The sequence below is a fragment of the Muntiacus reevesi genome, chromosome 8 (assembly GCF_963930625.1).
Source record: "Muntiacus reevesi chromosome 8, mMunRee1.1, whole genome shotgun sequence".
In the NCBI taxonomy this organism is placed as follows: domain Eukaryota; kingdom Metazoa; phylum Chordata; class Mammalia; order Artiodactyla; family Cervidae; genus Muntiacus; species Muntiacus reevesi.
Window position 1 is genome coordinate 86,636,940 of NC_089256.1, and position 22,987 is coordinate 86,659,926.

The window sequence follows — 22,987 nt, forward strand, 5'->3', positions numbered from 1 at the left end:
GAAACTCCAATACTTCAGCCACCTCATGCGAAGAGTTGAGTCACTGGAAAAGACCCTGATGCTGGGAGGGATTGGGGGCAGGAGGACAAGGGGAGGACAGAGGATGAGATGGCTGGATGGCATCACCGACTTGAGAGACATGAGTTTGAATAAACTCCAGGAGTTGGTGATGGACAGGGAGGCCTGGCGTGCTGCGATTCATGGGGTCGCAAAGAGTCAGACACGACTGAGCAACTGAACTGAACTGAACTGAATGCCATGTTTTATGAGGCTCCCTCACATAGATATACAGATCTTCAGTCTTCTGGAGTAATAATGATAATAGCTTACACTAATTTAGCACATATAACCTACTTGGCTTATTCTAAACACTTTATGTATATTAACTCATTTTATTGGCACTACAGTCTTACAGTATAGGTCTGTTGTTCTTATTATCTTGTTTTGCATGTGAAGAAACTGAGGCACAATAAGGGGAGTAAATTACTCAAGATCACCCAGCTAGTGTGTGTTGGGGCCAGGATTTGAAAGTAAGCAGTCTGGCTCCTGTCTGCTTTTAACCACAAATAACACTTCAGCAAGTTAGAAATGACAGACTTGTGTCCGGCAAAGAGAACCTAGAGGCTCTGATAGAGCATTATGGTTACATTTAAGGAGTGAAATGCTGATTGCAAAGCTCTTTGGGGAACCACAAAAACCCTGCTCTGTTTCCTGAGAGCAGCATGTTATATGGGGGCTGCCTGGCGTGCGTGTGGCCACCTAGAGCTTCTCCGGGACACGGCGACACTCCCCGTCTGGCCTTCGCTGCCGTGCAACGTTTATACATGAACCTCTTTCAATGCAGGACAAGATGAAGGACAGACAGACTTGATAGAATTGCTGTCCATGACATACGGCAGGAAAAAGGAAGTGCTAAATAGAACGAGGCATCATGCTATACAAGTGAAGAGGGAGAGCTATTAACCCCATCATGGCTTCCCTGGCTTCTTTTGTCTTTTAAACAAAGAGCAATGTTTTGCAAAAAATATTTATTGTGCTTCTCAATCAATTAAAAATACATTGGTTAATATATAAAATAAGTACCTGTACTACCAAGCTCATATATTATAAAATATATATAATGCTATCTACATCTTGGTTTCAATATACTACTCTCCAATGAAAGAAACCAAGACCCCTTAGAGAAATGGCTAATTACAGGGCTGGGGAAAGCACAGGTGAGTTTGGAACACAGGTGAGTTTGTGCTGGGAAGCCAAAAAAGTCCTTAAAAAAAGATGGAGACGTGTCAAAAAGACACAAAAGATGTGTCAAAGATGCTTCAACTGACCATATTTGGGATAATTGCAGCAACAAATTAATGGTGGTAATGAATCATAAATTGTAGGAAAAAAATCGTCCATGAGTTCATACTGATAAAAATAACTGAATAAAATTATTCAATAATTGAATAAGTAAATGAATGGAGGAGAAGGGGAAGCTCTTTCTTGCAGTAGAATGCCAACTAAAAAATTCAGAACATATGATGGAAATAGCAAAATCACTCTTTGGCCAACATCACAGAACTGTTCAGACAACAATCACTGTAGGGTACTAAAATCAAGTAGGCAAAATCGTGATGAGAAACAAGATATTTGCCTAGTTTCAAAGTGTCTCTCCCAAAGATACTCATTGGGGATATAAATATAAACACACACACACACACACACCCTAATATATACTAAAGGAAAAGGTACAAACTAGGAGAAACCTGGTAAGTATCACCATAACCAAGAGTGTAAAGCATCATCGGGAATGGGAAAATGTGACCGTATGTACCCCCTGCTATATTACACAACATCATTTCTGTGGTACTCTTGCCAAAAATGCCTAACCTGAATGTACTCACTAGTGGACATCTGAAAAACTCCAGTCATGGGACATTCTGAAAAATAACTGGCTAACAGTCTTCTAAAGTGTCAAAATTACAAAAGGCAGACTGAGGAACTGATGCAGCTTCAAGGAGACCAAAGACACATTACAATGAACAGCAACCTGTAAATTCTGAGTTGATTTGGACCAGAAAAGAATATTAGTGGGACGTTAGAGAAATATGAATATGATCCATAGATTAAACAATATTATTGTGTCAATGTTAATTTCCAGATTTTGATACTTACACAATGGTTATATAGAGCTTCCCTGGTGGCTCAGATGGTAAAGAATCTGCCTGCAATGCAGGAGACCTGGGTTCAATCCCTGGGTTGGGAAGATCCCCTGGAAAAGGAAATAGCAACCCACTCCAGTATTCTTGCCTGGGAAATCTCATGGACATAGAAGCCTCTTGGACTACAGACCATGAGATCACAAAGAGTCAGGCATGACTAAGTTATTAACACTGTGGTTATATAAAATGCTAACACTTAAAGACAGTTAGAACTGGACATGGAACAAAAGACTGGTTTCAAAACAGGAAGAGGAGTACGTCAAGGTTGTATGTTGTCACCCTGCTTATTTAACTTATATTGCAGAAACGCTGGGCTGGAGGAAGCACATGAGAAATGCTGGGCTGGAGGAAGCACAAGCTGGAATCAAGATTGCTGGGAGAAATATCAATAACCTCAGATATGCAAATGACACCATCCTTATGGCAGAAAGTGAAGAAGAACTAAAGAGCCTCTTGATGAAAGTGAAAGAGGAGAGTGAAAAAGTTGGCTTAAAGCTCAACATTCAGGAAACTAAGATCATAGTATCTGGTCCCATCACTTCATGGGAAATGGATGGGGAAACAGTAGAAACAGTGGCTGACTTTATTTTGGGGGCTCCAGAATCACTGAAGATGGTGACTGCAGCCATGAAATTAAAGACCCTTGCTCCTTCGAAAGAAAGTTATGACCAACTTAGATAGCATATTAAAAAGCAGAGACGTTACTTTGTCCACAAAGGTCCGTCTAGTCAAGGCTATTGTTTTTCCAGTGGTCATGTATGGATGTGAGAGTTGGACTGTAAAGAAAGCTGAGCACCGAAGAATTGATGCTTTTGAACTGTGTTGTTGGAGAAGACTCTTGAGAGTTCCTTGGACTGCAAGGAGATCCAACCAGTCCATCCTAAAGGAAATCAGTCCTGGGTGTTCATTGGAAGGACTGATGTTGAAGCTGAAACTCTAATATTTTGACCACTTGATGTGAAGAACTGACTCATTTGAAAAGACCCTGATCCTGGGAAAGACTGAGAGCAGGAGGAGAAGGGGATGATAGAAGATGAGATGGTTGGATGGCATCACCAACTCAATGGACACGAGTTTGAGTAAACTCCGGGAGTTGGTGATGGACAGGGAGGCCTGCTGCAGTCCATGGGGTCACAAAGACTCAGACATGACTGAGCAACTGAACTGAAGTGAAAACACTTAGGGAATCTGAGTATTGGGTAGATAGGAATCTTCTATATATTTTTGCTGCTTTTTAATGTCTGAAATTAAACCAGTGGATAGCTTAAAAACAGAAAAAATAAAATATATACAACGAATAGAAACTTTAAAAATAATGATATATAAAATACATGGAAATTATGTTTTCTTTTCATCTTACAATATGTTATCCAGCACAGCCTGCTTTGGAGGCCACCAAGGGAGGGAGTCTGGCAAGGCTCATTTAGGAAGTGGTGGGTGGGTCTTGTGCTGGCATATTTCTGGAAGGATGTGATAAGAAATGGGTTGGCTTCTCATCATGGAATCTGGGTAGGAAAATCAGCACTGAATGTGTATTTCTAACCTCCCAGCACTGTGCCTGGACTTGACAGCCACAGTATCATAGTTAATATTGACAACCCAATACCACTAGCATTTTTATCTCCCTTCTGTGTATGTGTGTGGTTACTGTTTTAATCTCTAGCTTTATCAAAGTAACGTACACAGAGTGTTTAAAGAGTTGATGCCAAAAGGCTCATAAACAAAGCAGCATCCTTTCGACTGTGACTGCACCCCAGAGGTGGAAACCACTTCCAGCATATATGTAGCTGTTTATTCTGATATTAATCTCTATGTTTCTCAACAATATGTACACATTACTCTCTTGGCCCAGCTTTTTAAAGACTTTATCCACTGACTTCTTGTGGAGGTGAGAGTTTTAGCTCCTGTCATATACCTGTCTATCGTATCTTCCCAATATATTCACATCTCAGTTTAGGGTTCAGCTCATATTCTCTGTGTTCATTTCAATGCCTGATGCTTAATGTCCACTGCTGAGCAGACTAGTTTACAGTGATTACACTTCCTGTCTTCTATACCTTTTCATTTTCCTTTAGTTGACAATCACTTCATTATACTTCCTGTAGTTTGTGAAGTATCCTGGCAACCCACTCCAATATTCTTGCCTGGAGAATTCCATAGACAGAGGAGCATGGTGGGCTATGGTCCATGAGGTCGCAAAGAGTTGACATGACTGAGCAACTAACACTTCCTCTGAAGATACAGCTTTCTGTTTTGGTTAAGTCTGTGGGAAATTCAGTTGCCCGTTTTTCCTGGCAGCATCCCGTCTAAGGCCCCCATCCTCCCACCACAGCCTGCGCTGGCGCGCTCTGTGCCCGCTGCATGGCACCTCTAGCTACCTCATCCTGGAAATTCTCTTTTCCACTTGAATGAGTTGGATCCACGGCTCTCTCTTCGTTGCTCTCTTGCTCCTCTTTTTTTTTTAATGGTGGAGCCCATTTTTCAGTAGCTTTTGAGGAACTTTGTTTGGGAGAAAAGAAAGTCAAAAAGCTATTATTTCCTCACTCCTGGTTGACAGTTTGCCTTCCATTTTTTTTTGCTTAGAACTTTGAAACCTTGTTGCATGATGTTCTGGATCTCAATTTTGCTGTTGAGAACCCCTAGACAATCCTTATTCTCAATCCTTTTTGTGTACATGCTATGAATTCTCTGGACTATTTCAAGATGCTTTCCCTTGTCTTTTCACTTGTGAAATTTCATTATAACGTTACTTTGTATGGGACTTGATCTATTTACTGTCCTGGGTACGTGGTGGGCACTATTGATCCAGAGATTCATGTTCTTTAAATTTGGAAATTTTATTTTTTTTTCTTTTGATAACATGGAAGAGTTGTTCCATGGAACAACTCTGGAAATGGAAGAGCTACCTCTCTTCCATTTAGGGATTCCCTGGTGGCTCAGGCGTGAAAGAGTCTGCCTGCAAGGAGGGAGATCTGAGTTTGATGCCTGAGTCGGGAGGATCCCCTGGAGAAGGAAAGGGCAACCCACTCCAGTGTTCTTGCCTGGAAAATTCCATGGCCAGAGGAGCCTTGTGGGCTACAGTCCATGGGCTAGCAAAGAGTCAGACATGGCTGAGCCATTTCACTTTCACTTTCTCTTCCATTTTATCTATTTTCTCTCTAAAGATCTTTTAGTTAAATAAATGTTGGACTTCCTGGATAGAATCTTATTATTATTATTTTTTAGCGACACAGCTTGGGGGATCTTACCTCCCCAACCAGGGGTTGAACCTGGGCCCTCTGCAGTGAAAGCCCAGAATCCTAACCACTGGATTGCCAGGGAATTCCCAAGAATCTTAATTTTCTTATCTTTTCACTTCTATTACCATTTTTCCCCCTACTGTCTGGAATATTTACTCAAATTTAATGTTCAACATCTTTATTGACTTTTAAAAAATTAGCTATTATATCTTTAATATCTAAGATGTTTTCTACTTCTGTTGTTTGTGGTCTCTTTTATCCTGTTATTGTTTCATTGACACAATATCTTCTTTTATCTCACCAAGTATATTAATTATAGTTTCTTTGAACATTTTTATATCTCTCTGCATTACTCTGTTTTCTTTTCTTTTATTTACCTGAGCTCTTTTTTTTCTCCTTCACATCTGCAGCTTTCTTTGAATGTCAGGTGATTTTTGGTTTTCTGTTCACATTTAAGAGTGAAGCACTAAAATTGTGTGTGGATAGCATTTGTCACTGTGGGAGCAAGTAGGGCACCTGCCACTTATTCCCAATGGGATTTTCTTCCACAAAAATGTCAAGATCTTTAAGATAATTTTTTTTTGGGGGGGGGATAGTTAATTTTCCCCAGAGTAATATTCTATTATTTTCTGTTTGAGAAAGTGTATCTTGGTTGTGAGCGACCTGGAGGTAAATGAGAGGAGAGGTCTAGGGATCTCAAAAGTAATAATTTTTTTTTCAGCTTGGCTTCACCTTTCTCTTGTGCCTGGTACCCCTGAGACTAGAGCATCTCAGCTCGGTTTCTTGATGTAATGTATCTCTCGCCTCCTTCATTGGAGGAGAAAGGCAGGGCCCTGCCTCCAGACCTGGGGACATAGAGCTCGAATGGTTCTATGAAGTTTTTTGAACAACTGACTTGTTTTATCACACCTCACTCTCATCTTCTGTGGCATTTGTGCCTCTAATGCTTTAACTGTTCAGAGGTTTTCTGAGGTTGTGCCATACAAATGAACTTGCTTCTTACCTATAGGTACACTTTGAATAAATCTTTCCTCAGTTTTACTAAGTCACTTACAATTCCTCCATCCCTATTCCCTTTTCATAAATATTGGTCCAGGTTTCCACTTGTCTGCTACTTTCATCAGAAAGAAAGTTTCTATTTATGCTCCTTGTATGTTATTTCAGTTCAGTTCAGTCGCTCAGTCATGTCCCCATGGACTGTAGCACGCCAGGCCTCCCTGTCCATCACCAACTCCTGAAGTTTACTCAAACTCATATCTATTGAGTCAGTGATGCTATCCAATCATCTCATCCTCTGTCATCCCCTTCTCCTCCCACCTTCAATCTCTCCCAGGATCAGGGTCTTTTCTAAAGAGTCGGTTCTTCTCATCAGGTGGCCAACGTATTGGCGTTTCACCTTCAGCATCAGTCCTTCCAATGAACATTCAGGACTTATCCTTCAGGATTGACTGGTTGGATCTCCTTAGTGTCCAAGGGGCTCTCAAGAGTCTTCTCCAACACCACAGTTCAAAAGCATCAATTCTTCAACACTCAGCTTTCTTTATACTCCAACTCTCACATCCATACATGACTACTGAAAAAACCATAGCTTTGACTAGATGGACATTTGTTGGTAAAGTAATGTCTCTGCTTTTTAATATGCTGTGTAGGTATGTCATAGCTTTTCTTCCAAGGAGCAAGCATCTAATTTCATGGCTGCAGTCACCATTTGCAGTGATTTTGGAGCCCAGAAAAATTAAGTCTTTCACTGATTCCATTGTCTCCCCATCTATTTGCCATGAAGAGATGGGACCAGATGCCATGATCTTAGTTTTCTGAATGTTGAACTTTAAGCCAACTTTTCACTCTCCTCTTTCACTTTCATCAAGGGGCTCTTTAGTTCTTCTTCACTTTCTGCCATAAGGGTGGTGTCATTTACATATCTGAGGTTATTGATATTTCTCCCAGAAATCTTGATTCTTGTGCTTCATCCAGCCCGAAACATCTCATGATGTACTCTGCATTTATGTTAAATAAGCAGGGTGACAGTATACAGCCTTGATGTATTCCTTTCCCAATTTGGAACCAGTCTATTGTTCCACGCCCAGTTCTAACTGTTGCTTCCTGACCTGTATACAGATTTCTCAGGAAGCAGGTCAGGAAGTCAGGAGGTCTGGTATCCCCATTGCTTGAAGAATTTTCCACAGTTTGTTGTGACCCACACAGTCAAAGGCTTTGGCATAGTCAGTAAAGCAGAAATATATATTTTTCTGGAATTCTCTTCCCTTTTCTATGATCCATTGGATGTTGGCAATTTGATCTCTGGTTCCTCTGCCTTTTCTAAATCCAACTTGAACATCTGGAAGTTCACAGTTCATGTACTGTTGAAGCCTGGATTGGAGAATTTTGAATATTACTTTGCAAGTGCGTGAGATGAGTGCAATTGTGCGGTAGTTTGAACATTCTTTGCATTGCCCTTCTTTGGGATTGGAATGAAAACTGACCTTTTCCAGTCCTGTGGCCACTGCTGAGTTTTCCAGATTTGCTGACCTATTGAGTGCCACACTTTCACAGCATCATCTTTTAGGATTTGAAATAGCTCAACGGGAATTCCATCACCTCCACTAGCTTTGTTTGTAGTGATGCTTCCTAAGGCCCATTTGACTTCACATTCCAGGATGTCTGACTCTAGGTGAGTGATCACACCATTGTGATTATCTGGGTCGTGAAGATCTTTTTTGTACAGTTCTTCTATGTACTCTTGCCACCTCTTCTTCATGTCTTTTGCTTCTGTTAGGTCCATACCATTTCTGTCCTTTATTGTGCCCATCTTTGCATCAAATGTCCCCTTGGTGTCTTTAACTTTCTTGAAGAGATCTTTAGCCTTTCCCATTCTATTGTTTTCCTCTGTCTCTTTGCATTGATCACTGAGGAAGGCTCTTATCTTTCCTTGCTGATCTTTGGAACTCTGCATTCAAATGGGTATATCTTTCCTTTTCTCCTTTGCCTTTAGCTTCTCTTCCTCTCTCACTTATTTGTAAGGCCTCCTCAGACAACCATTTTGCCTTTTTGTATTTCTTTTCCTTGGGGAAGGTCTTGATCACTGCCTCCTGTACAAGGTCACAAACTTCCATCCATAGTTCTTTAGACACTCTGTCTATCAGATCTAATCCCTTTAATCTATTTGTCACTTCCACTGTATCATCATAAAGGATTTGATTTAGGTCATACCTGAATGGTCTAATGGTTTTCCTTACTTTCTTCAATTTAAGTCTCAATTTGGCAATAAGGAGCTCATGATCTGAGCCACAGTCAGCCCTGGTCTTGTTTTTGCTGACTGTATAGAGCTTCTCCATCTTTGGCTGCAAAGAATATAATCAATCTGATTTTGGCATTGACCATCTGGTGATTTCCATGTGTACAGCCTTCTCTTGTATTGTTGGAAGAGGCTGTTTGCTATGACCCGTGCGTTCTCTTGGCAAAACTCTATTAGCCTTTGCTCTACTTCGTTTTATACTCCAAGGCCAAATTTGCCTGTTACTCCAGGTATCTCTTGACTTCCTACTTTTGCATTCCAGTCCCCTATAATGAAGAGGACATCTTTTTTGCATGTTAGTGCTATTTATTGGGTGGTTTTTTTGTAAAGAGGCGTTTTTTTTTTTTTTTTTTTTGTAAAGAGGGCATAAAAATATTACTTGGTCTTCCTAAATCAAGAGGTTTCCTTACTGTTTCCCAAATGAGGAAACTGAGACTCAGGGATCAGATGGCTTTCACTTCCTCACCCACTCCCTATTTCACCCAAACTGCTTTTTGTCAAAGCTATTGACGATCTCCACACTGTAGACACCAATGAACAATTTTCACTTCTCACTTTACTTAACCTATCAGTAGCGTCTGATACAGTTGATTACTTCCTCTCCCTTGATGTATTTTCTTTACCTTCTCCTTGAGAAGCACACTCTTCTCCCCATGCCCACAACTTCCTAATACTAGAATCTCCAGGCCTTAGTCCTTTGTCCTTTCTTTCTATGTTCTTTCTCATATTTTTAAAATCTTTCTTTCTGTTTTTACTCCCTGTGTGATTTTATCAATTCTCAAAGCTTTAATACCATCTACATGCAGACAACCTCCAAATCTGCATCTCCATCCCCAGGCTGTCTCCTGAGTTTCAGAGTCAGTGTCCAACTGCGTACTCAACATCTCCACTTGGATGTCTCATTAACGTCTCAACCTCAGGATGACTAAGCCCAGACTCCTGATCTTCCCCAACCAGCCACCATCACCTATAGTATTCCCCATATCAGTTGATGGCAACTCCATTCTTCTGCTTACTCAGGTCAAAAACCTTGGCATCGTTCTTCACTCCTTTCTTTCTGTTACACCCACATCTAGTCCACCAGGAACTTCTGACTCTACATTCAGTACTTTTCAAACGAGACCACGTTTACACTTCCACAGCTCGCTCCTTCATCTGAGCCACCGTCATCTCTCACATGCATGCCTCTGTGTTTATGTGCTTAGTTGCATCTCTTTGCGACCTCATAGACTGTAGCCCACCAGACTCCGCTGTCCATGGGATTTTCCAGGCAAGAATCCTGGAGTGGGTTGCTATTTCCTACTACAAAGGATCTTCCCTACCCAGGGATCGAACCTGTGTCTCTTGCCCTGGATCTCCTACACCGGCAGGTGGATTCTTTACCACTATGCCATGGGAAGTCCCATCTCTCTTCTAGATTGTTACAATTATTTCTGAACACATCTCCTTGCTCCTACGTTTGCCCCTTATAACTTATTTTAATTCCAGGCCAAAGAGATTCTTTAGAAATGTAAGTCAAATCACATCACTTCTTGGTCCAAAATTCAGTGAGTCCCCAAAGATCTGGTCCCTGTAGTCTCTCTAAACTCAACTTTTCCTATACTCCTTCCTCACTCTGCAGCCACATTGGTATGCTTGATGTTCCCCAAACACAGCAGGCTTCTCCCATCTTCGTGTCTCTGTACTGTTTCTATAGCCAGAAACACTATCCTTACCTACCTTCCAATTCCTCACTTTACTCCTTCAAGTCTCTTCTCAGTAACCACTCCTGACTCCAAACATCCCCATTCATGCTACCCTATTCTACTTTTTCTTTATTCCATAATACTTAGCACTTTCTAATATTATATATGGAGTTCCCTGGTGGCTCAGATGGTAAAGAATCTGCCTGCAATGCAGGAGACCCAGCTTCAATCCCTGGTTTGGGAAGATCCCCTGGAGAAGGAAATGGCAACCCACTCCAGTATTCTTACCTGGAGGATTCCATGGATAGAGGAGCCTGCTGGCTAAAGTCCAGGGGGTAGCAGAGTCAGACACAACTGAGCAACTAACACACACATACACACATAATAGTCTATACAAGTTCATTTTTATTGCTTTCCTGTTTAGTTCTTGTCTCTCCTGCTAGAATGAATGTGTCCCTCATTCTAGATGGAAATCTTTGTCTATTTTGTTCTCTTTTCTGTCCCATGCATCAAGGACAATGTCCAGTGTAGCAGGCACTCAGAAATATTAGCTGAATATGAATAAATGAATGAGACATGTTTTAGACCTGAGTATTTTTTTTATTGTATCATGTTCTTCTCTGGGCCATCCTGAATATGGTACAATGACATTAAAATGCGTTCTATAGGTGTTCTGAGGAAGGAGTTTGCCAGATTGGCACTGTGCTTGAGAAGGGAGTCGGAGAAATGGATGGGAGAAATAAAATTTCATCCTTTTTTCCTTCCCAATTTTTCTTTTCGGTTCCCTTATCTCCCTTTTTTGCTTTCTATTAAGTTTTGTGTGAACTTACGTCATTTTGTTTTTTTCCTCTTGTTTTACTAGATAAAAACATTCATTTCTAGGGATAATTAGGTTCATTGTATCACCAAACGTACTTCCAGTTTCCATGCTAGTGATACATTTTCCTTTGTTGTCCAAGTGAAAGAGAAGATTGATAATTCTAAACTTTCCTTTCTATTGTTTCCCTGTACCCACACAGTCTATCTACTGGCCCTTAAAAAAACAACAGAAATGAATTTTATTGTACAAACAAATTCTGAGTTGACTCCACTAAGATTTTAGAAAATTGTCTAAAAGGATCTCAGTTAGTTATTAGTATGGTAAGATTGGTTTCACTGAACCTAGTTCACACTGGTCATCTTTCAGAATTTAAAACAAATAAATAAAATCTAGTATAAAAATGCATTTAGAAAGGATGGATCAAGTTCAAACTGCAGAAGCTAAAGTTTTGTGGCTTATAATCTTTTTTAGCATTTGAATACTGACAAACAGTCCCCAAAATAGTGATACTTTCAAAAGTTCTCAGATGCCTGGGCAGTGTTCATGAGGCACAAGGATGTCTGTGTTCAATGTACACATTTTAAACAAGTGGCCAAGGGCCTTATTTCATAATTTGTGAGGACTTAAATCTTTAGCAGAGAAGATTTTCCTGAATTTCCAATTATATTGGACATGATATTTTCTTATAAAGCAAACAAATTTGTTTTCTGAAACTAACAAAAAAGTTAATATTTTTTCATGTGTAATTTAAGTCAGATCAATTTGAAATTAGGTATTTAAACATACATAACTAGTATGTGGAAAGAGCATGACTCGTGATAATGTAATTATGACCCTGTTTTATTTTTTAATCTCCCACTGCCCCTTTACATTCAGTGGGAAGAAGGAAACCTCGACCCTGATGAAAATTCAGGCTGTCTCACAGTTTTTCTGGACACTCTTGGGTAATGAACAGTCCTGACGTCCTTTTAGATCATAAACACAGCCTTTACGGATATTAATCAAAACTACAAACTCAAATTCCTTTCCCTGTCCCAGCTGGGGCATGCTTAGACTAACGCCTGCAGCAGAGGGTAATGAGAGAGGGCATGGCTGGCTTCACTATTTCTCTGCTTTCTGCCTCTCCCGTGAACCCTTCTCCTACTGGCTCTGGGTGCCCAGCTCCAGCCCCGACTCTCCTCCTGGAGGACAGACCCAAGATGAACCCACGCAGGAAATACTCAAGGTTGCCCTCCTGGGCACCTCCAGGCAGGGTACACTCTCCTGGCTCTACCATCAAGTAGAGACTCAGCCCACTTCTCCATCTCTAGATTTGCCAGGCGTGAGTCAGCTTCCAAGCCTCTTTACTCCCCGACCATGATGGTCACGCTCTCCACCCCCGACTAGGTATCACGGTGTAGTTTTTCCAGCTATGCCCTTCTCACTAGATCCTCTCTCTTTCAACCTTTATTTTCCTGAAGCAAGTTGAGGGGAGAGGCACAGAACTCAGAGTGAATTTCCTCTTTGTGGCAGAATGCCTCAGTCGTGTCTGACTCTGTGAAGCTTTGGACGGTAGCCTGCCAGGCTCCTCTGTCCAAGGGATTTCCCAGGCAAGAATACTGGAGTGGGTTGCCATTTTCCTCCTCCAGGGGATCTTCCCGACCAAGGGATCAAACCTGCATCTCCTGTGTCTCCCGCAATGCACGCAGATTCTTTCCCTGCTGAGTCATCAGGGAAGCCCATAAATGGGGAAGGGTAATTGTAGTAACTTTCTACTGTTAATAACTGCTGCAGGCAGAGATCAGCAGTGGATGCCAACTCCAGGTGGTGAGGAACCAGGCTATTCACACGGTCTCGAAGAATCACACCCCAACTTATTTGTTCATTACCAAGTCTTAAAGGTACCATCATGGTGGAGAAAACTGAGACATCATCTTAACCTAGTGATCAACTTTAACATGGCCAATAATGGAAAGTGACCCTCCAGGACCCTCTGAGAGACACACTAAGATGGACCCAACATGATCCGTGTAATCTTGCCAAAGATGCTTAATCTTAATCTAATCATGAGAAAACAATCAGACAAATCCAGACTGAAGAGACATTCTCGAAAACAACTGGCTGACATTTTCCCTAAAAATGTCATTGTCTTCAAAGGGAAAACAAGGTGGAGGAAACATTTTAGACTAAAAAAGATTAAAAAGCCATGACAACTTAGTGCGATGTGGGATTCTTAATCAAATCACAGACTCACCTCCCTCTCAGACAACAGCAACAAAATCCTTAGAGGGCGATTTAAGAAATTTGAGTATGGTTTGTATAGGTAACAGCAGTGTACCAGTGTTAACGTTCTCAAGTGTGATGAGTGCATGATGCTTGTGCAGAAGAATGCCAAGTCTCAGGAGAGAGAAGAAAGTATTTATGGGTGAAAGGTCACACTGCGAGAGCGCAAGAGCCAGCAAAATAGAGGCAAAACAGCACAGTTTGGAAAATCGAGGTGAGGACTTGGCTGTTTATTTTTTCAACCTTTCTGTAGGTTTCCGATTTCTTAAAGCATCAGGGGAAGAAAAAGTTGTGGAGTCAGCTCTTGTCTTTTTCCTTTGCACGTATAGAAATGGAGATTTGACATCTCTCTTTGAAATTTGGTTGTGTCTCAATGTCTGGTTGAAACTTCAGGTATGACATCTTACTACGTATGTACACACACATGTAACAGTGACCATCTCAAAATATTTGTACAGATATTACAAATTACAATTAATCAAACATTTCCACTTATGCTATCATCACGACAATCTTGGAAATAGCTAGACAAGGTACTGTTTTTATTCTTCCCATTTTCCAGATGAAAAACTGAGCAGCAGAAACTCTGAGCAGCTCAAGCAAGTTCACACACCTAAGACTAGTATCCTCATCCTCTGATTGCAGATCCCGTATTTTTTCACTGCACGTATTCAACACCCAGGAGGGCTTTTAAAAAAGCCACTGAGTCTCTCCTTACTTCATTTTTACAGAAAGTAAGAGAGAGACTTAAGGGTATTTGTTTATCCCCATTGTCTGAGAATTTCAGATGAGCAATGACACAGGAGCTCATTCAGTTCACTGAATCCACATGCTAGTAAACCCTGATCAAGACGCTGCTTTGACAGGCAGCTTAAACCCGCAGCCCTACCTATCGGGGCTGAAGAACTGGACAATGCTAGTCTCAGAGTCCCATACCCATGTGACTGCAGATCAGCTACAGCACCACGAGGAGCTTGCAGAGATGAATGCCCCTGGGACTGAGGCAACATCCCGTCAGAATGTGGAGGTGACGCTTGTTTTTCAGGGAGATGACAGCTCACCCAGAAGGAAGCTCACATGAGTCACAAACCCACGGCCCCAGAATACTAAGCAGTTCTCTTTCCCCCTGACAGCTGGGGAGAGCAGAAGCCGTCTCCACTCTATTTTTTCTTAACTAAAAACAACTTAAGAGGGAAAACAAAAACCGAAAGATCACCCTTTGCTGAGCTCGGTGGAAACCACATATTTGTGGTGAGAGGCAGAACGGGCCTCCAGACACGTGGCCCACATTGCTTCTCCTTTTGTGTCTTACTCATGAGAGCAGTTGTATCTGCCTTCACTGTTGACTGAAGATGTGAGCAAAGGGGAAAAGGGAAAGAGAATAGAGTAAACTGCATAGAATATCACCAGGATCCCTCTTTGCAACAGGACTTTATTAAATGTGGTTGGGAGTATCTGGCCTCCCGAGAAAGCACAAGATACACCCTTAAATGATTACAAATTATTAATGGGAATACAGTTCCCTTTAAAGCCAGCTTGTCACGTATTTTCTGCAGCCTTGGCAATCTTAACTTCTCAGTATCAGTATGTTCTGAAACTCCTGTTCTCTCTGTGGGATCTATTTGGAAAATGAAAACTTGTTAACCAGGGCTCTGCTCTTGATAGATGGATACTACAGTGATCCATGGTCCAAACTCTGGAAATTTTTCCAGTTGCCCTAGAAATTTACTCTGCAAATCTGAGACAGCATGCCAACAACTAAGGGTAGTGAACTCTATACTGTCTGTAATGTGCCGTTTCTGTGTTACTTAAGATTATCCAGTTCTGCTCAAGAAAGTAAGAAATGTATAAAGAAGATAAATGATACTGGGTAGAGGGACAAGGAGCTTGTGAGACAAGCAGAATTAACATCACGCTGATAGTAAGACTAAGTGGATTAATACTCTGAGTCATGGGGGCCATGGACATAGGAGTCAATGTGTGTACTGAGCATTGAGGAAAGGATGGTATTCACAATGCATCCATTTACCTTTGGCATGAAACACCAAACAGTCCAGATACACTAAATATATGCGAACCATACGAGGACTGAAAAGTATTTTTTTGTATGATTTTTATTGTTAAATGTATTCTTAAATCAGTCACCCACTAGTGATCCCATTCTGGCCTCAAAAATCCTCAAAAATGTAGAGTCCACAGCTGCACATCAAGCTAACTAGTGAGCTGCAGTTAATGGTCAGGTAGATTTGTGCTTGAGTCTTTCTAATAGAGCAAGTGTGCTATTGACCCAGGCACCTTCTGCCGGCTAGTGCAGATATTCAAAAAATGCCAACTGAACAAATGAGTGGATCCTGTTATTGAGTTTTTTCCTAGATACGCTTTTGAAAATAAAACCACAGGCTCAAGAGAACCTTTTGACTGAATAGATTAACCCTGGAAAATCTATAATTGAATAATTTTAAAGGGCCTGGAGGGTCTCAGAACAAAATTTCAAGGAGAAAAAATGAGCTAGAAGAAGATTTCATTGCTAACTGTGTACCTCGTTTCTACATGGCCTTACCGCAGACCCTGGTTGATGTTGCATCGTGGCCATCTTCATTTGATTTTCATCACATTATAATTCTAGGACCTTAGTCATCTCCTTTGCTCACCTTTGAGAGAGATCCAGAGAAAGGGGCATTTTATATGTATCTGTGTTGTATGGGGCATTCTAGAAGTGGGGCTCGTGTTTCTTTCCCCTGCTGTGAGTGAGGTGCTGTATCCACACTGTTAACTCCTTCAGAAATCACTGTATGTGTCACCTGCATTTTCAGATGAACAGACTGAGCTTCAGTGAGGGTAGTAACTTGTCCTAGATATACATAGGTAGCAAAGCCAGAATTTAATGCTGTGTCCATCTATGCCCCCCAGATCATTTTACAGAATTATTGTCCTAAAGAGAAGGAAGCTCACGATGGTAGAAATATGAGATTTTTCTAAAAAACAACAACAACAAAAACACAGGCAAACACCAGACACTGGGAGAACATTGCGGTCATTTCCGAATGTTATTTCTTAGAATGAATGAAATTAATTTTTTTTTTAATGACATGATTTGATATTCTGTAAAGGCTGAAACATCAGATGGATATCTCTAAAGTAGCAGTAAAATGTTTGGTGAATTCAGTTAAAATGGAAATAAAACTGATTTAGTAAACTTGGAACATTTTTTTTTTTTAAAACCATGGGCTTGGTAGGGTTTGGCTCATCCTCTTAGACAGGAAAATCATTTTTTCTAAATTAATTCCTTGAAAATTCAGCTGTCCCAGCCTTTCAAGCCAGGAGGTTAAATTGATCTGATCAACACCAGAGGCCTCAGAGTATCCTGGCCAGGGTCATAAATGAAATGGGTTAGATAATTTTAATATCTGATATAGTAATCCTCAAGGGCAACTGAACTGCCCAAGAATCATCCCTCCATTCATTTCTGCTCATTTAGGCATCAAGCAGATTTCTGGAGAGAGATCTGGCATCTGGATGCTACCGTTAAGGCAGATGAGGAGAAATGGAATGTAACAGTGTCCTGGGATTCTCTGCCAGAAATCTATCCTTAATATCACCCTGAAATATGCTGAGCCAGATCAAGTACAAGAATATTCACAGATGTTAGGAAACAAAAATAAGTTTTCAAGGAGAAAAATGAAGATGTATCTATTTAACTTTAGTTTCATTCAGCTTAATTTATTCACTAAAACGACTTGTTCACTCATCCATCTAATCATCCATCCATGCACCCATCCATACAACAAATATTTATTGAGCATTTATTATGTGTCTGGTGTTTCGCTAGACTTCAACTAGAGTTTAAAGACTTCTGTGGTGAAAGAGTAGCCACTAGCCACATGTGGTTACTCTGTACTTGAAATGTGGCTGGCCCAAATTAAGATGTGTTATAAGCAGGCATGAAACAATGGACTGGTTCGAAATCCAGAAAGGAGTATTTCAAGGCTGTATATTGTCACCTTGCTTATTTAATTAAATGCAGAACACATTATGTGAAATGCTGGGCTGGGTGAAGCGCAAGCTGGATTCAAGTTTGCTGGGAGAAATATCAATAACCTCAAATATGCAGATGACACCACTCTAATGGCAGAAAGTGAAGATGAATTAAAGAGCCTCTTGATGAAGGTGAGAGAGTAGAAAAGTTGGCTTAAAACTCAACATTCAAAAAATGAAGATCATGGCATCTGGTCCCATCACTTCATGGCAAACAGATGGGGAAAAAATGGAAACAGTGACAGACTTTATTTTCTTAGGCTCCAAAATCAGTGCAGATGGTGACTGCAGCCATGATATTAAAAGATGTTTGCTCCTTGAGAGAAAAGCTATAACCAACCTAGACGGCATATTCAAAAGCAGAGACATTTCTTTGTAGACAAAGGGCTGTCTAGTCAAAGCTATGGTTTTTTCCAATAGCCATGTATGGATGTCAGAGTTGGACCATAAAGAAGGCTCAGCACTGAAGAATTGATGCTTTTGAACTGTGGTGTTGGAGAAGATTCTTGAGAGTCCCTTGGACAGCAAGGAAATCAAAACAGTCAATCCTAAAGGAAATCAATCCTAAACATTCATTGGAAGGACTGAGGCTGAAGCTCTAATACTTAGACCACTTGATGTGAAGAGCTGACTCATTGGAAAAGACCCTGATGCTGGGAAAGACTGAGAGCAGGAGGAGAAGGGGACGACAGAGGATGAGATGGTTGGATGGCATCACCGACTCAATGGACGTGAGTTTGAGCAAACTCTGGGAGATAGTGAAGGACAGGGAAGCCTGGCATGCTGCAGTTCACGGGGTTGTGAAGAGTCAGGCATGACTTAGTGACTGAACAACAAAATAAGTATGAAGTACATAACAGATTTCGAAGACTTATTGTGAAAAAAATGTAAAATATCCCCTCAAAAATTTATATTGATTATATGTTGAAATTTTTTAACATAATGGCTTAAATTAAAATATATTTTTATAATTAATCTCATCTGTTTATTTTTACCTTTAAAATGTAAGCGATAGAAAATTGAAAGTACATATATGGCTTTCAAAATACATCAATGGAGCAGCATAGAATATTTGCTGCTATAGTTATAGAATATTTGCAGAAGACTTCTTCCTTTCTTATGCTTTTTGGGGGACAGACATAGAGTGTTTTTCAGGGAAGACAGTGAAATATAAAGGCAGAAGGTATGATCCGTGGTGGTTAGATAATACTGATAGGTTTGTATGTGTGTGCTCAGTCGCTCAGTCGTGTCTGACTCTTCAAGATCCCATAGACTGTAGCCCACCAGACTCCTCTGTCTATGGAATTTTCCAGGCAAGAATCCTAGAGTGGGTTGCCATTTTCTCCCTCAAGGGATCTTCCCAACCCAGGGATCAAACCCACGTCTCTTGGGTCTCTTGCATTGGCAGGTGAAATCTTTACCACTGTGCCACTTGAGAAGCCCCATTTCTAGGCTTGGTGAGGGGAATCATTAAATTTTTGTTCTGAAAGCTTTCCTTTGGATGCTAAAAATCCAGGTCCAATGTTCTGGAACTGAAAAAGCATAGAAAATTTGGGATGCTGAAATGCTTGCCACTCTGGTATTTCCTGCACTTTATTGGAGGGATGTCCTAGTTTCCTGAATATCAATAGATTCCTGCTGGCACATGGGGACAGTAAAAAAGATGGCACTGAAAGAAGCAAATTCTTATGGAATAGGTTGTTTGACAAGATGATGTTATGGGAATTAAGCAATGCTAACTTTGATCTTGTCCCTCTTTTTTGAAATAAGACATCTGGGTTGTTTTATGTCAGCATTGACCTACTAGCAGGAAAATAAATAAATAATTTGAACCGTAATTAGGTTGGGAATAGCATCTAATGACTTAGGGAGTTTGTAAGATTAGCTAGTTTTGGCAAAAAATTCTAAATAAATAAAAGTTATAGGGCTCAATCCCAAGCATTTTTTAAAATAAAAATTTAATTAAAATGTAATTTAATTTAAAACATCATAATATTCTCAGATCAATGAATTTAGTAGCTTTTCTTCTTTCAAAAAGCACTAAAATGTGTCCCTTCTTTTTTCTATTATTCACAAGTGGTACATGGTTTATAAGTTCCATTCATGACCACAATCAGGCTCAGTCACCTCATCCCTAGAGCAATGAGAAGAGTACGGATGAGTAGTCTGGCCCTTGGGAATGACTGAAAAACCACACCGAAAAACTCCTCACGCAAGTCCCCAGGCACACAAATGCTCTGTGTCTATCCATGTCCAACATGATTCATGATGGAATTAACTTTCTCTTGCCTAATGAGCTTAAGAGAAGATTTTGAAATATACTTGGGGGATTTATGGAAGTGAGAGACTTAAAAATATGAGTATCATGGAACTCCAGGAGCTGTCAGTGACTCTACTGGGAACAGAGCAGCGTAAGAAAGGAGAAGAGGGACATGGGGGTGATTTTTTCTGGTATTGGAAAACATGCCATCAACACCAGATATATATAAGAGACAGATGGCATGGCAGATGCTCCGGAAAAAAAAAAGACTTACTACTAGGTGAACCAGGAAAAAATAAACAAGAAGGACAGAGGGGAGCACACACAAGTTCCCCTCTGTTGTCAAGAACATCTTCCCGTAGCTGTACAATGTCTAATTGCATCCCACAGGCTTGCACATTACAAAGGCAATCTCACCCTCTTTCTCCACTGATTGCACTTTTGGAGTTTAGGGCCATTCTTTTGAGAGGGCTCATTTTTGTCTACTGGATTTCTAAGGAAGAAAGGAAGGCAACATCTAACTTGATCCATGATGCTAAAATATTATGAGAATGCTACTGCTAACTTTTCTCTGGTTCAGTTGCTTTCATCTGATATGCAGAACCTAGATGAAACTCACGTAGGTTTATTCTAGAAATGTTCCCACTTAATATCCTTTCATAGCTGTGAATCAGGTGAATGGGGTTGGCACTTTAATAAATTTAAATCAAAGTTGTTTAAAATGAGTCTTAGAAAGCTGCTCTGTGTTCTCTCATTGGTTCCCCAGAATTTAATACAGGTTCCTTGGCAAAATTATAAGTTAGGGTGTGTTATGGGTCCATGGAATTGACAAGGAATGGTTGAAACCGATAAAGATGATCTACAAATGCTAAGGGTTTACTGTGAAGCACACATATAGACAATAGTGCCAACATATATAGATTTAATATACAAAAATCCGGCAATAGGCACTTGGAAACCACTGTTCCATCACTTATATTAGACAGAAATGGATGCAACTGAGCCTAAAATTGCCAATGTGAGTTGCTAAAATAAGAAAAGTATGTGAATAATATTAAGGCCATTGCCAAAAGGAAAAAAAAAATGCTTGGGAAAGTATCTAGTGATGATTTTGTCACTATATTTGGAGATGAAATTGAATAACTAAAGGCTATTGAGTAACACTGTTTAACAAATAACTATTATAGCTACTATAGGGTTTTCAAGGGTAATTTTGATTATATGTAACATTTACTTTTCTGTATTGTTTTTAGAAACCTTAATAAGTTTCCTAAGGTAGACCCCATTGTATACATACAATTTTCAGTAATACACACACACATATGATTTACAAAATCATTGCAAAAATGAAACTTAATAACAACATGGAGTCCAGACATAGCTTAGACACCTTTTTTTTTTTTCATTTTAGAGGAGAAAATGCACCCAAGATCACCTGGAAATCTCTGTCTATTCTATTCCTTATTTTCTTCTTTTTATTCTATTTCTTCTCTCAGGTGCCCAGATCCGTCCTTCCCTCTGTTACAGTTAAGTAGGAAAGACTACTGTGGAGAATGAGTTTCTAGAGACTAATATCAAACTAGCCCTTCCATCTGGCTTACCTTGGAACAAATAAGTATACTGTTTGAGGATACACACTTTCTACAAAGCTAAGGAGACATCACAGAGAAGCTATTTCAATCTGGAACGAGTCCTACATGGAGACTTGCCTACCATGTGTCCCTGCTAAATACTCCCAGAGGAATAAGCCCTGGGTCTGATGCACCAGCCAGGAGTGGATCTCCCTTTGGCAGGGGAGGGAGAGCAGGCTATATTCCAGCATAAAGTGGCTGGTTGCCACAGAGCTATGAAATGCCATGTTCCTTGACGCTATCAACAAGTGCAAATCTCTATTTGACACCCTTTGTTAGGCTTCCAAACTTGGACAATAACTCATGATAAAACAGCTTCCTATTCTGCTTTGTGGAATTTTCTGTAAGAAACTCAGAGAAAGTGTAAATATTCCCTGATTCCAGCAGAGGCTGGATAATGCTGCAGTTATACATTCTATCAGGCAGCAATCTGTTTGTTCGTGTGTTTTTTTTTTTAATGTTTTGAAGCTCCCTTCTAATGTCAACACATAATCTCTGTTTATTAAAGAGACACCATTATCTTATTAGCATCACATAGTTTGTCTCCTAATTAAGAATATCCTCCTTCTGTAGGTATATAATGCAGATTATGTTTTCTGTTTCAGAGACTTCTACTTTATATCCCTCAGATTAAAGATTTATACTTTCTATCCCTCAGATTAAAGATAATGATAGAATGGGCAGAATGAGCCAAAAAAATAAAAAAATGCTGAAAAAATCCCAGATGTTCCTCTATCCTGTACATAGCATAATTGCAAAGGGCATTTTTCCTAAGAGGAAAATAGTTCACTAGACACTTAAAATGGGAAGTAATTTCAGGCTTTAAGAGCTGCCACTACATGGCATCTTACTTGACAATTATGCTCGCATGACAGCGCCAGTGCTGGGTTTCAGTGTGGCATTAAGAATACTGTGACATCATGCTATCCTTGCTATACGTACTTCTTACATAAATAAACTGCTTATGATTCACTTTATCAAACACCTGTCCTTTGCTTTGACAAAAATATCCATTTTATGTCATTTCCATGGATAATTTCTTATTATGAATTTCCAACACTGATCTTGCTTTTTAACAGATTTCTAATTTACTCGAATCAAAAAAGCAGAAAACTCTAGCAAAAAATAAGATATATAAATATATATTTTAACCATTTACCTGTGGTTGAGAAAGAGATACATGATAAGGAAAAAAAGTTTCCATAACTTTTTTTTTCAGAAATTCAACCTACAGAAACATTTATATATACTTCAATCATTTACAGCTTCCATAACTTCTATAACCCTCTAGCAAGAACAAACTTTTACAGAATGTGACTTATTACAAGATCCAGAACTACTTTTTGAAACATCAAAATTAAATTTACCTTTAGTGCAATATTACATTATGTTCTAATTCATTAAAAATTTATAAATCCATGTCATATAGTAAGCCTTCAATAAACAAAATATTATTTTTTCCCCTCTTTTTCCCAAATATCTTCATTCTCATTTACCTCAGGTATGTGAAAATTCATATGAGCATAAATCTCAATTAACTAGAACCTTCCTTTAAA

General features: G+C 39.9%; 1 protein-coding gene across 2 annotated transcripts in view; it reads right to left on the reverse strand.

Annotated features, from left to right (window-relative positions):
* The window catches only part of KCNAB1 (potassium voltage-gated channel subfamily A regulatory beta subunit 1), a 429,637-nt gene that overhangs the window by 37,196 nt on the left and 369,454 nt on the right, over positions 1-22,987 (reverse strand). The gene's annotated exons all lie outside the window — the stretch shown is intronic.